The sequence below is a fragment of the Scyliorhinus torazame genome, chromosome 2 (assembly GCF_047496885.1).
Source record: "Scyliorhinus torazame isolate Kashiwa2021f chromosome 2, sScyTor2.1, whole genome shotgun sequence".
Lineage (NCBI taxonomy): Eukaryota > Metazoa > Chordata > Chondrichthyes > Carcharhiniformes > Scyliorhinidae > Scyliorhinus > Scyliorhinus torazame.
In genome coordinates, this window is record NC_092708.1 from 179909422 (window position 1) to 179924907 (window position 15486).

Sequence of the window (15486 nt, forward strand, 5' to 3'; positions counted from 1 at the left end):
CATCATTTCCTGCACTGACGAGTTGGAGTATTCGCGGATGTGGGGCAGGATTCTCCGCAATCGGCGCGAATCAGTCCGGCATTGCGTCGCCCCAAAGGTGCGGAATTCTCCGCATCTTGAGGGGCCGAGCCCTCACCTTGAGGGGCTAGGCCCGCGCCGGACTGATTTTCGCCCGCCAGCAGGAGGGAAATTACTTTGCCGTGCGGCGCACGCGCGGGAGCATCAGCGGCCGCTCACGGCATCCCCACGCATGCGCAGTGGAGGGGGTCTCTTCCACCTCCGCCATAGTGGAGACCATGGTGAAGGCAGAAGGAAAAGAGTGCCCCCACGGCACAGGCCCGCCCGCGGATCGGTGGGCCCCGATCGTGGGCCAGGCCACCGTGGGGGCACCCTCCGGGGCCAGTTCGCCCCGCACCCCCCCCCCCCCCCAGGACCCCGGAGCCCGCCCGCGCCGCCTTGTCCCGCCGGTAAGACAGGTGGTTTGATTCTCGCCGGCGGGACAGGCATTCCAGCAGCGGGACTTCGGCCCATCGCGGGTCGGAGAATTGCCAGGGGCTGGCGTGAATCCCGCCCCCGCCGGTTGCCGAATTCTCTGGCACCGAATATTCGGCGGGGGTGGGAATCGCGCCGCGCCGGTTGGCGGGCCCCCGCCCCGGCGATTCTCTGGCCCGCGATGGGCCGAAGTCCCGCTGCTGGAATGCCTGTCCCGCCGGCGAGAATCAAACCACCTCTCTTACCGGCGGGACAAGGCGGCGCGGGCGGGCTCCGGGGTCCTGGGGGGGACGCGGGGTGATCTGGCCTCAGGGTGTGCCCCCACGGTGGCCTGGCCCGTGATCGGGGCCCACCGATCCGCGGGCGGGCCTGTGCCGTGGGGGCACTCTTTTCCTTCCGCCTTCAACATGGTCTCCACTATGGCGGAGGCGGAAGAGACCCCCTCCACTGCGCATGCGCGGGGATGCCGTGAGCGGCCGCTGACGCTCCCGCGCATGCGCCACACGGCAAAGTCATTTCCGTGCCAGCTGGCGGGGCACCGAAGGCCTTTCCCGCCAGCTGGCGGGGCGGAAATCAGTCCGGCGCAGCCTAGCCGCTCAAGGTGAGGGCTCGGCCCCTCAAGATGCGGAGAATTCCGCACCTTTGGGGCAGCACGATGCCGGACTGATTCGCGCCGTTTTTTGCGCCGGTCAGCGGACATCGCGCCGATTGCGGAGAATCCCGCCCCAGGGCCCCATTTCCAAATGCTAACCCATCTTTCAAAAGCCTCAGCCACTCCACAGTGGCCACCGGAACCCCCTTCTGCTCCAAACATACTGCTTACAGGGTCCTCAATAAATCCGCCGCTCACTTTTTTCGGACAAAGCATTCCTGGGTGCCCAATCCCTGGCATGGGCACACTGGCACCTGTGCACCTTTGCACTGCCAGCCTGGCAGTGCCACCCAACCACCCTGGAATGGCAAAGGATGATTAACAATGGAATCGACACAGGTTTCAAGTTTTGAATAATCAGAATGTGTTTATTACAGCGAATCTAAATATGGCACAACCGATGTTAACTGTTCGTGGCTGATAACAAAACTAATTACTTCCCCTTGGACTTCACCAAAATAAGATTTTCCGTGTTCCCTCACTCGCTGTTTTTTTTTTCAAATTTACAGTACCCAATTCTTTTTTTCCAATTAAGGGGCAATTTAGCGTGGCCAGTCCACCTACCTTGCACATCTTTTTGGTTGTGGGGGTGAGACCCACGCAGACACGGGGAGAATGTGCAAACTGCACACGGACAGTGACCCAGGGCTGGGATTGAACCTGGGTACTCGGCTAACCACTGCGCCACCGTGCCACAGTGCCACCCCTTACCCGTGGCTGTTAAGCCCCCAAAATTACTGACGGTCTGGTCGGGAGATGCAAGGCGATTCTCCACACAGCGTTGGGCTAAGAATTCCTTAGGCTGCAAATGAAACATTCCCTCATCGTGTCCTCTGTGGTCAAAGTCCTCAGGGCCGTACCCGTTCCTTGGGGTATGTGACCTCCTTTGGTCCAGTTTGCAGAGGGACATCGAGAGAAAGGCAGACACTGCTCTGATGTGCCGACCTTGTCAAGCTGTAAGACTTGTGTTCCTTCCCTTTCGATTAGCCCCGCTACGCAACACCCTTTTCATTTCAGAGGCCGAACCAGTTATACCGTTTTCTGCCTGATCTACCATCACAGCGAAAAGAAACCCCAAATTGTATTAATAGGCCCCCTGGACAGAAAGTGTTGTGTTATGTACTCTGGGATAACACAGACTGCAACTCGATGCAGCTTTGACCAAAAGATACTCCAGACTTTGAAGTAAGTTCAATGTGATTTATTGAACCATTTGCACAGTTCTCTATGAGTTCGACTCTCCTGCTAATCTTGCTATAGTAACTCAGTCTAACTAACCAGTCTGCTCTAAGCCACGTGGTAGGTGTGATGCTTCTGATCTGCACCTGTCCTACTCTCTAATCGTCGCCTCTGGAAAGAGACAGAGCATGTGTGCCCTGTCCTTATATATGGGTTGTGTAATGCCCCCTTGTGGTAGTGTCACCTCTGGGTGTCTTGACTGCCCATTGGTCGTGTCCTATTCTATGTGTTCATTAGCTATATGTCTGCATGTCATGACGTCTCTGGTGCTCCCTCTAGTGTTTACTTAGTCGTAGTGTATTTACATTAACCCCTTGTGTATTTACAGTGATGCATATCACCACAGAAAGCTTTGTTCGAATGTGGATTGTTTTCCACCCTTTGTTGAGCTGGTATTTTGTAACAAAGGGAGCTCTTGGTCTGGAATATTATACAATGCGGTGACTGTCATCCGATGGGCTCTATCATCTCCTTGATCACATCAAACAGATGGATATCATTGTCTCCCTATCCAATTTGGAGCTGACGATTAGGTGAACCCAGTCTTTGTTGGCTGTTGTAACAACACCCTGGGCCAGTGTGCAGTCAATTCCAGCTAGATTTGACCTGGAGCCTCAACACAGGTGAAATAAGATTTTATTTAATGTACCCGAGGCCCTTGGCTGAGCCCAATAAACTACAGTCACCAGGTTTGTAACTTTAACACAAGTAACCTTTTATCATGTACAGTATTATAATTAAACCTGCTGAAAATGTAACTATCTACTAACCCTTTCCCAAATGCATATCCCTAATTCACCCCACTCTCTAGACATGCACACAAACAACACAGAGGGGAAAAGGTGGTGGAAAAACAAATAAAATATTAATAAAAATAAAAGGATAATGACCTTGGATGCACTGGAATGATTTCTGGTTAGTGTCTCTCCGAAATTCAGCTTTTGTTTTGATACTTCTTCCTCCTCTGCTTGAGATGGTTTTCTCTGGCAAGGCTGTCTACCTTCTCTGCAGACTCAGCATCATTCCAAATTCACAGCAAAGGATAGAACATAGGACATGGAATCCTTACAGTGCAGAAGGAGGCCATTCAGCCCATCGAGTCTGTACGACCCTCCGAAAGACCATCCTACCTAGGCTCAATCCCCCACTCTATCCCCGTAATCCACCTACTTCAAGAAGACCACCATCATACCAGTGCCAAAGAAGAACCAGGCAACGTGCCTCAATGACTATCGTCTGGTGGCCTTGACATCGATCATAATGAAGTGCTTCGAGAGGTTGGTCATGAGGCACATCAACTCCATACTCCCTGGATGCCTAGATCCACCGCAATTCACATACCGCCGCAACGGGTCCACAACAGATGCCATCTCCCTGCACTACACTCATGCCTGGTGCACCTCGACAACAAGGATTCCTACATCAGACTCCTATTCATTGACAACAGCTCTGCCTTCAAAACCATAATACTAGCCAAGCTCATATCAAAACTCCAAATCCTAAGACTTGTCTCCTCACTCTGTAACTGGGTCCTTGACTTTCTGACCCATAGACCACAATCAGTAAGGGATGAACGCAGCACCTCCTCCACGATAGTCCTCAATACTGGGGCCCCGCAAGGCTGCGTACTTAGCCCCTACTATACTCCCTATACACACACGTGGCAAAATTTGGCTCCAACTCCATCTATAAGTTTGCTGACGATACGACCGTAGTGGGTCGGATCATGAATAACGATGAGTCACAATACAGGAGGGAGATAGAGAACCTAGTGGAGTGGTGCAGCGACAACAATCTCTCCCTCAATGTCAGCAAAACTAAAGAGCTGGTCATTGACTTCAGGAAGCAAAGTACTGTACACACCCCTGTTAGCATCAACGGGGCCGAGGTGGAGATGGTTAGCAGTTTCAAATTCCTAGGGATAAACATTGCCAACAATCTGTCGTGGTCCACCCACGTCGATGCTACCACCAAGAAAGTATAACAGTGCCTATACTTCCGCGGAAACTAAGGAAGTTCGGCATATCCACATTGACTCTTACCAACTTTTACAGATGCACCATAGAAAGCATCCTATCTGGCTGTATCACAGCCTGGTATGGCAACTGCTCGGCCCAAGACCATAATAAACTGCAGAGAGTTGTGAACACTGCTCAGTTCATCACGTGAACTCACCTCCCATCCATTGACTCTGTCTCCCGCTGCCTTGGGAAAGTGGGCAGCATAATCAAAGACCCCTCCCATTCAGGTTATTCTTTCTTCCAACCTCTTCCAACGGCAGGAGATATAAAATTCTGAGAACACGCACTAACAGATTCAAAAACTGCTTCTTCCCTGCTGTTACCAGACTCCTAAACAACCCTCTTATGGACTGGCTTAATCTCTTCACACATCTTCTCTACTGAGTAGTACTGCACTCCTGTATGCTTCACCCGATGCCTGTGGCTATGTATTTGCATTGTGTATTTTATGTTTGCCCTATCATGTATTTTCTTTTCCTGTATGGAATGATCTGTCTGAGCTGTTCGCTTTTCACTGTACCTCGTGACAATAAACAAATCCAATCCAATCCCACCGAGGGACAATTTATCATGGCCAATCCACCTAACCTGCACATGTTTGGACTGTGGGAGGAAACCGGAGCACCCTGAGGAAACCCATGCAGACTCGGGAAGAATATGCAAACTCCACACCGGCAGTTGCCCGTGACCGGAATTGAACCAGGGTCCCTGGCACTGTGAGGTAGCAGTGCTAACCACTGTGCCACTGTGTCACCCAGTGGGTGTGCCAGGCTCTCACTGCTTTCAGAACAATAAAGCACTTCTTTATCTTCAGCAAGCAGGGGAGAGAGAGAGAGAGTGTGTTGCTTTCACTTCCAAGGTCTAAATGCTTCTGCCCAGTTCTCTTAGAAAGCATCACACAGGAACCAATCACTGAATGTTGTCAGGCAGAACACTGACCCTTGCCAACCCACAGGTTTCTAGCCAACCAATCGAACCAACTTCCTCCATAATAATATTCTTTATTAGTGTCACATGTAGGCTTATATTAACACTGCAATGAAGTTACTGTGAAAATCCCCTCGTCGACACACTCAGGCGCGTGTTTGGGTACACTGAAGAAGAATTCAGAATACACAATTCACCTAACAAGCACATCTTTTGGGACTTGTGGGAGGAAACTGGAGCACCTGGAGGAAATCCATGCAGACACTGGGAGAACATGCAGAGTCCGCACAGACAGTGACCCAAGCGGGAATTGAACCTGGGGCTCTGAAGCTGTGAAGGAACAGTGCTAACCACTGTGCTACCGTGCCAACGGAACCTGGTTCTTAAGATCCATTTAGTGCGAGGAGTCTGGCTAAAAAGAAAACCTGGGAATACAGTGTTCTGACAAGCAGGTTGCTTCAACCTACTTAAAGGCACATTCTAATTATGGGTCCACGAACAAAATAATAAAAGAATATCAAAGAAAAGGGTACTAAGGATAGAAAGAGGAAAGACTCTTACAGGTGGAGTTGCATTTGGTTTAGCATTAGAAAAGTCTTGTCCTTTCTGGTCTTGGGACCAATAGCCTGTGTTTCTTAACAGGGTCCCCTTCCCAAAAAACAGGTATTCCCTGGCGAAAACCTGGATTAAAGAAAGATGACCCCACAAATGGTACTTTAGTGTCTTATCCCATTGATCTCACACTACCCATCTGAAAATAACCCCCAAGTTTTCCTTCAATTCATATCAAATAGCAATAATAATTGACAAGTTTGCCAAAGTGGAAGAATGTTCTTTATTGTGTAGTAGCATTGATGCAGTGCATTAGAGTTACTCATTAAACCATTGAATAGCAGTAAACAATCAGTTTACATTGAGATGTGAGGTATGGATGGAAGAATGTGAAGACTGTTTGTTTGGAATCTGTCAGATGGATTGAGGCACAAGGGGCTGGATTCTCCGTTTCTGAGACATTGGGTGGGGTGCTCCGTTTCTGAGACTTGACGCAGAATTCATGGACTTTCACGACAGCAAAACTGGCGCCGACCCTGATCGATTCAGCAACTGTGGAGGGGCTAACACCAGCGGCACGTGGAACACAATCGATTCCAATGAAAAACGGTGTAGGAGTCGCCGGGTCCGTGATAGACACGTGGGAGGCTGACAAGCTGCAGCCGCATATACACATTGCAATCCACACACACACTCATCCCAGACAACAAGATGGCACTGGTTGTGCTGGAGCGTGCCCATACAGCTGATGGGTCGGCTGGGGCCAGAGGGCACCCAGGGGCGTGGTCTGGAGGGGACACCTATATGACGCGTGGCATCAGGTTCAAAGCGGGCTGTTAGCGGTGTGTGCAGCTGCATGGCTGCCTTGCCGTTTCTCCGGCCCGGATGGGCCGAAGTCCCGCCGATAAATTGCCTGTCCCGCCGGCGTAAATTAAAGCACCTACCTTACCGGCGGGACAAGGCAGTGCGGGCGGGCTCCGGGGTCCTGGGGGGGGCGTGGGGCGATCTGACCCCGGGGGGTGCCCCCACGGTGGCCTGGCCCACGATCGGGGCCCACCGATCCGCAGGCGGGCCTGTGCCATGGGGGCACTCTTTCCCTTCCACCTCCGCCACGGTCTCCACCAAGGCGGAGGCGGAAGAGACTCCCTCCACTGCGCATGCGCGGGAAACTGTCAGCGGACGCTGACGCTCCCGCGCATGCGCCGCCCCGACATGTCATTTCCGCGCCAGCTGGCGGGGCAACAAAGGCCGTTTCCGCCAGCTGGCGGGGCGGAAATTCCTCCGGCGTCGGCCTAGCCCCTCAATGATGGGGCTCGGCCCCCAAAGATGCGGAGCATTCCGCACCTTTGGGGCGGCGCGATGCCCGTCTGATTGGCGCCGTTTTGGGCACCAGTCGGCGGACATCGCGCTGTTTCGGGAGAATTTCGCCCCTGGTCGCACAACCTTCAAGGCAGGCAAGCAGCACGGTTCAATTCCCGTACCAGCCTCCCCGAACTGGCGCCGGAATGTGGCGACTAGGGGCTTTTCACAGGAACTTCATTTGAAGCCTACTTGTGACAATAAGCGATTTTCATTTTATTTCATTTCATTTCATAGCTGCACATCAGCATGACGAGAAAGTCACTCCAGCTCCAGGATCCAATTACCCATGTGAGTCAAGTGGAATGGAATCTGAAAATCCCTTTCTAAACCCCGGCCACACCTTCAGCCTTATTGCTGCACAAGTTTGGAAGCTGCAGAATGCCAGCTGTCTGCTTCACATACTGTCCCATGAAAGCCAAACAAACAAGCGAGACACAGTTAAAAGCATCTCGAATGTCCCTGCCTCCATAGAGATGTATCAGGTTCCCTGTATCACCCTTTCTCGCTCAGGCGAGTGGAGCAGGTGGGGGGAGGGCAACTTGCCAGGTAGAAACTTCAGCAGTTTTACTGTTTGTTTGTTCCTCTGTTAGTCTTCATTCCCTCATTCAGATACCTGTTTCAGCAGTGTCAGGTGTTTCGATACAGAGGACTGGTGCTTAACTCAAATTGCTTTTAGAACAATTAGAGAAAGATGCAATGCAATAATGAAAATGCATTACATTTTAAGCCGCTCTGAGAGGCTCATAAACCATCTGAATGTAGGTTCTGAGTGACAAGGGTTACAACATCAGAGAGAGTGTCTGCTGTTTTCCAGTCTGTAGACAATACATGCCAAGTGAGGTGAAGTTTACTGTCGGTTTCACAGGCTTGGAATGACATTGTATCATATCACAGGTTCTAACGAAGATCACCAAACAATCATTTTAACATGTTATACCTAATTACAGCACAGTCAAGGCACGTCACATTGGTCAACAGCTGACTGTTGAACATACTTCATTCTTCTCACTGGTATCTATATAGGGTGCCTTTTGTTGAAAGGTAATGTGTGTTTTATTAGTAACTAAAGACTTAATCAAAATGTGGATAGAACCAATTGGCTCTGGGTGACCTTGTAAGATGGTTAACCTTCTGTAACATGTCCCTCTCTGTATTTCAACTTTCTGTAAGAAAAGCCATCAACATTGGCCAAGCCCAACGATGGAGCATTTACAGCCATTTCAGCATTAAAGCCAACAAGCTGCACCTCATCACACTGGTACAAACAGAGTGGCCACAGTTAACACGGGCAGTGCTTTGTTTCAGTGTTTGCTGGAGCAAATTGGGCAGACAAGCATTCAATCTGCTTGGTGCCACCTCTATGTAACTGTGAAAGGTGCATGGGCATTGAATCATAGAATCCTACAGTGCAGAAGGAGGCCAATCGACCCATCGGGTCAGCACCAACACTCCAAAAGAGCGTCCCACCTAGACCCTATCCCCATGACCCTGTAAACTCACTAACCGTTGGACATTAAGAGGCAATTTAGTGTAGCCAACCCACTTGACTTGCACATCTTTGGGCTGTGGAAGGAAACCGGTGCACCTGGAGGAAAACCACGCAGAATGGAGACAACATACAAATTCCACACAGTCACCTAAGGCCAGAATTGAACCTGGGCCGCTGTGAGGCGGCAGTGCTATCCATTATATCACCATGCCACCCTGGAGCAGGGGATGGGAGTGGGTGGAAGTGAAGGCAAGAGCAGGGAAATGAGAGTTAATGAGGGGAAGGAAGGGAGTCAGATTCTTAGGGATTGGAGGCAATAGGAGATCCATGCCATGCCATGCATTACTCCAGAGGGTTGACTGACATATCAAGCCCACACACATCACAGGATGGCCACTCATGAAAGTAGAGTCCAAATATTGCTATTGAAACAATACTTTAGGTTCACATCCCTTTATTCACTTCCCTCTTTGGCATTGGGAATTCTTAAAGAATTCCAAACTGGGCTGGTTCCTGTCAGGAGGTAGGAATTCCTTTGGTTATATCTGGGTGAGGTAAATGAGTTTGCAAAGGTTTTTCTCTTGTTTGTGTTTTGAAACCATGAACTCTTAGTTTTCAGAGAAATTCAGAAGCTAAAGGTCAGGATTCCTTCCTCAAAACAAATTCAAATTCCTTCACTATTTGGAATAAATGCATAAGTGGAGTGTGAGTTAAAAGCAGGTCCCTGCAGCAACTTCCAGTCAGATTGAATTAATATTGAAATCGCCAGTCACATCAGCCTGTGAGATTTGATTTCTCATTTTTAATCCAATGTAAGATAGATCATTGTGACCCTCGTAACAGCAGTTACGAACAGACACATCTATCTCACACTTCCAAGAAGACCTCTGTCTATTTGAACAGATTTAATGATCAATTAGATGGCAATTTCAGCAGACGTGTGGGGAATTTGCCTCTCATTTGATGTTGGCAATGACACAGAATAGTGAGCTCTGACACTGCCGCATTGTACACTCTGGAAGCTCTGTCGGAGAGGCAGGTAGAAGAGCCATTGGAAGGGCGCTGTCCTGTGAGTGCAGTCTGGCTGGCGGCTACCATTAATAGTTAGAGCATAGTCAAAGAGAGAGATTTATTATAAGGAAATAAAAAATTGGAGCATTGATAGGTGGAGGAATGGATGGATTACAGATCCAAAGTGGAAGTTTGTAGTTGTAGATTTACTCAACATACTCTTGGCTGTTCTTATCTCCCACCCTCCATAAATTTAAGCTCACTAGAATTCTGCCATCTCATATCCCAACTCACACCAAGCCCCATTCACCATCACCCCTAGCAGCAGTGCCTTCAGCTGTCTTGGCCCTATATGTTCTGGTATTCTCCCTAATGCTATCTGCCACGTCCCCTGTCTCACCTTCTATAAAATGTTCCTCAAAGCCTGCCTGTTCACTGGTCCTGGAGCATTGGCTCACTGTCAATGATCATATAGACAACTGCCCCTGTTAAGTGTTGTGCGACATTTTAATAATCTTTATTTAATCATCTTTATTATTGTCACAAGTAGGCTGACATTAACACTGCAATGAAGTTACTGTGAAAATCCCCTCGTCGCCACATTCCGGTGCCTGTTCGGGTACACAGAAGGAGAATTCAGAATGCTCAATTCATCCAACAAGCAGGACTTTCAGGACTTGTGGGAGAACCCGGAGGAAACCGGAGCACCCGGAGGAAACCTACGCAGAAACGGGGAGAACGTGTAGACTCCGCATAGACAGTGACCTAAGCCAGGAATCGAACCCGGGATCCTGGCACTGTGAAGCAACAGTGCTAACCACTGTGCTACCATGCTGCCCATTTGACCACATTAAAGGTGCTATATAAATGTAAGTTGTTATTGTTAGACGCGGATGGATGCAGGTAGGAAAAAAGATCAACAACGTAATTGACGGATACATGTCTATAATAATCAAGCTTGTGAGTTATGATCTGGAACACAACTGAGACCTTTGTTTGGTATGAATAATGGATGACAAGAAGTGAGTCGAAGGATGTAATTTAATTGACAGATTCAGACTGTTCAGCTTCATTCATCAATGGGCGAGCAGAAATTTCCTTCAGCCAAATATTAGGAAGACAGAAACCATTGTCCTCAAATCTCTGCCATAAACTCTGCCCACCAACTACTGACACCATCGCCCTCTCTGGCAACTGTCTGGGGCAGAACCAGACTACTCACAACCTGAAGTTGGCTGGGATTCCCTATTGCGCGTCCGCCCCGCTATCACCACGAGCGAATTTGGCGCTCGGCCAAATCTCCCATTCATTGTAGTGGGAGCAGAGAATCCCACCAGTGCCATTGGACGGAGAATCCTGCTGGTGTGATCAGACAGAAAATCCTGCCTATCACATCTAGCCCCAACGGAAGCTTCTGATGACATACATGTGTCATTACTAAGACCACCTATTTCCACCTCTGTAACATCCACTCCTGCCTCAACTCACCTGCTGAAACACTCATCCATAACTTTTTTACCTTTAGGTTTGACAATTACAATGCACTCCTGGCTCGTCTCCCATCTTCAGTACACCACAACTCGAGCTCATCCAGAACTTTTCTACCTGTGCCTTAAGTCACATTAAACCCCGCCCAACCCATCACCCTGTGCTCGCCGGCCTACATTGGCTCTCTGTTCAACAGCACAGCAACTTTAAAATTCTCAGCAGTGTTTCCAAATCCCTCCGAGGCCTCTCCCATCCATATCTCTGTAATCTCCTCCAACACCATAATCCTCCAAGATCTTCTGCTTTCCTCTAATTCTGGCCTCTACAGCATCCCTGATTTTAATCACTCCACCACTGGCGGCTATGCCTTCAGCGGCCTGGGCCCAAAGCTCTGGAATTCCCTCCCTGAACCTCTTCATTTCTCTCTCTCCTCCTTTTGGATACTCCTTAAAGCTTACCTCCTCGTCCAAACTTTTGGTCACCTGCCCTAATAATACCTCCTCTGGGTCAGTGTGAAATTTTGTTCTGTAATGTTCCTGTGGATTGAGCCCCTTGGGAGTGTTTATGACATTAAATGCACTGTATACATTTAAGTTGTTGTTTCTATCCAGCATAATGGATCCCAGGGTTTGTTTACGGTTGGGATTTTGATTGATAATTAAGATGCTTATTTTTAAAACCCACAGCGCAACTTCATTCCAAAAGGAAGTTCATCTTCATCTGGTTAAAAAAGGCAGTGTCACCAAAGCGGTCTTGTTGAAATATGTGCCCACAGGAGAGTGAGGCGGAAGCAGGGGAAAGCAGACCTCTGGAGGTGTCAGGGTGAGCCAGGAGCCGTGTCCATCTGATGGAGAGCATGGATATGTGTCTGACGATCGAGGGGGAGATGGGGATGTGGTTGCATTCTGAGTGTGAGAATAAACAGCCTGGGAGTGAGTGACAGGCTGGAATCTAACTGAGGGAGTCTGGTGAATCACATCTGAAATAAGCGATGCCTGGGAGTTAAGTCCTGGCTAAGAGCTTTAGATGGCTTCCTGGTGACCCACGAGTGAGCTGCAGGTGTGAATCTAACTGAGAGGCCAGACCACATCGTAAATCACAACATCTTCTTCCCATTGGTCTTCCTCCTCTTATCCTTAATCCTTCCAATTCCCAATCACTGGTGAGACAGAAGGAGAGGAAAGTAGAAATGTAATTACAAATTATTCAACTACTTCCTCAAATCTGCTGCAAGTTTACAAGAGGTGGATAATATGCAATTAGCCTCCCTCTCCCAAATTCCACGCTCCTTAATAACCTGGGTGGCTACGTAGAAAGGGCTGCCCTGAAAGGGTATCCAAACTGATGTAACTGCTCCATGCTACTCTTAAAACTCTAAATTACCCAGGAAATGTTGGATATTTGAGACTGACTAATCTATTAATCAAAGGGTTTGGATGAAGTCATAAACTACAAGAGGGAAACTGGATTAGTTAATGGATGTAATTTGAAATTAAAGATGAAATACGCACGCCTTGCCAGCCATTATGTTGAATAATGTATAATTTGTTTTCAATAAAAGTAAAGGGATGTTAATGACAGGCATTAAATATTGCAAGAGTTCATTCGTGCCTTTGTTACTTGTAGCGCACAATGACTTACGAGAGAGACGAGTAGAGATTAAGTCGATGAGGCTTTATTAAGCGTGACTTGTTCCCAGCAGTTCAGCAACAGAATGGAGCGGCGGGGAGAAGCACGGGTTCTTATACTCCGCCTCCAGGGTGGAGCCAGGGGTCAACAGCCAACCAGGACCTGGGATCTGTCAGCCAATAGCATCACGGCTTCACAGTCCCACATGACCCCTAATACATACCACCACATTCACCCCTTGTTAAAAATGAACCCGGCGGGGTGGTGGTTCGCATGGTGGTAGGGGTTTACAAGGCTGGTCCTGGGAGTAAAATTTTGGGCATGTCATTACAATTTTAGCGCTACACTGGGCTATGTACAAGGTTTGTGAAACTATTTACAATATTCGTAAGAGAAAAGAACATTTTCGTTACAGTCCAACAACATTCTTGATATAACACCGATGCCACGAGTCGAGCGGGCGGTCTGGTCTTCCTCGTCGATCGCCTCAGCCCCGGTGGTGGTGCAGGTGCTCGTTCCCGCGTTGTCATCTCCGGGAGCATTTCGGTGTTTGTTTCTGTTTCACTCCTGGTCGGGCACGGGAGGAGGACCGATCCTCCCGGGAAGGGGGCGGTCGCGGGGTGCGCTGGTGGCAGGGAGGGGATGATCGGTGTCGGGGGGGTGTGTGTGTTGCCGGCGGGCGCCAGGTCTCGCAGGGAGACCGTGTCCTGTCGGCCGTCGGGGTACGCCACGTAGGCGTACTGCGGGTTCGCGTGGAGGAGGTGAACCTTCTCGACCAACGGGTCCGACTTGTGCGCCCGCACATGTTTTCGGAGCAAGATGGGTCCCGGGGCCGCCAGCCAGGTCGGCAGCGACGTTCCGGAGGAGGACTTCCTGGGGAAGACAAGGAGGCGCTCATGAGGCGTTTGGTTAGTGGTGGTACACAGCAGCGACCGGATGGAGTGGAGAGCATCCGGGAGGACCTCCTGCCACCGGGAAACTGGGAGATCCCTGGACCGTAGGGCCAGTAGGACGGTCTTCCAGACCGTGCCTTTCTCCCTCCCTACTTGCCCGTTGCCCTGGGGGTTGTAGCTGGTCGTCCTGCTCGAGGCTATACCGTTTCTGAGCAGGAACTGGCGCAGCTCGTCACTCATGAAGGAGGACCCCCTGTCACTATGGATATATGCGGGGCAACCGAACAGTGTGAATATGGTGCTAAGGGCTTTGATGACTGTGGCCGCTGTCATGTCGGGGCAGGGGATGGCGAAGGGGAAACGGGAGTACTCGTCCACCACGTTCAGGAAGTAGGTGTTGCGGTCGGTGGAGGGGAGGGGCCCTTTGAAATCCAAACTGAGGCGTTCAAAGGGGCGGGAAGCCTTGATCAGGTGCGCTCTATCCGGCCTGAAAAAGTGCGGTTTGCACTCTGCGCAGATGTGGCAGTTCCTGGTGACTGTACGGACCTCCTCCACAGAGTAGGGGAGGTTGCGGGACTTTATAAAATGGTAGAACCGAGTGACCCCCGGGTGGCAGAGGTCCTTGTGGCGGGCTTGGAGACGGTCTATTTGTGCATTGGCACATGTGCCACGGGATAGGGCATCGGACGGCTCGTTCAGCTTTCCGGGACGGTACAAGATCTCGTAGTTGAAGGTGGAGAGCTCGATCCTCCACCTTAAGATCTTGTCATTTTTAATTTTGCCCCGCTGTGCATTATCGAACATGAAGGCTACCGACCGTTGGTCAGTGAGGAGAGTGAATCTCCTGCCGGCCAGGTAATGCCTCCAATGTCGCACAGCTTCCACTATGGCTTGGGCTTCCTTTTCCACTGAGGAGTGGCGGATTTCTGAGGCGTGGAGGGTTCGGGTGAAGATGGCCACTGGTCTGCCCGCTTGGTTAAGGGTGGCCGCCAGAGCTACGTTGGAGGCGTCGCTCTCGACCTGGAAGGGGAGGGACTCGTCGATAGCGCGCATCGTGGCCTTTGCGATATCCGCTTTGATGCGGCTGAAGGCCTGGCGAGCCTCTGTCGGGGAAGGTAGTGGTCTGTATTAGCGGGCGGGCCTTGTCTGCATACTGGGGGACCCACTGGGCGTAATATGAAAAGAACCCCAGGCAACGTTTCAGGGCTTTGGAGCAGTGGGGAAGGGGAAATTCCATAAGGGGGTGCATGCGTTCGGGGTCGGGGGCTATTATCCCATTGCGCACTACATATCCCAGGATGGCCTGCCGGTTTGTGCTAAAAACGCACTTTTCCTCGTTGTCTGTGAGGTTCAAGGCGTTTGCGGTCTGGAGGAATTTTTGGAGGTTGGCGTCGTGGTCCTGCTGATCGTGGCCGCAGATGGTTACGTTGTTGAGATACGGGAACGTGGCCTGCAACCCGTGTTGGTCAACCATTCGGTCCATCTCCCGTTGGAAGACCGAGACCCCGTTCGTGACATCAAATGGGACCCTTAGGAAGTGGTATAGACGCCCGTCTGCCTCGAAGCCTGTGTACTTGCGGTCACCTGGGCGGATGGGGAGCTGTTGGTAGGCGGACTTGAGGTCCACGGTGGAGAAAACCTTATATTGGGCGATCCGATTTACCATGTCGGATATGCGGGGGAGAGGGTACGCATCTAGCTGTGTGTACCTGTTGATGGTCTGGCTATAGT

The 15486-nt window shown here is 50.3% G+C and overlaps 1 long non-coding RNA gene across 3 annotated transcripts in view; it reads left to right on the forward strand.

The window, feature by feature from the left end:
* LOC140407819 (uncharacterized) overlaps positions 1-12826 on the forward strand; it is a 96509-nt gene extending 83683 nt beyond the window's left edge. For 2 of the 3 annotated variants that reach the window (XR_011939821.1, XR_011939822.1), the window contains exons 2-3: positions 10293-10614; positions 11920-12826. This is a non-coding gene — a long non-coding RNA (uncharacterized lncRNA). The remainder of the gene's footprint in view (positions 1-10292; positions 10615-11919) is intronic. The other variant, XR_011939823.1, reaches the window with a different exon arrangement.
* Positions 12827-15486: the final 2660 nt, after the last annotated feature.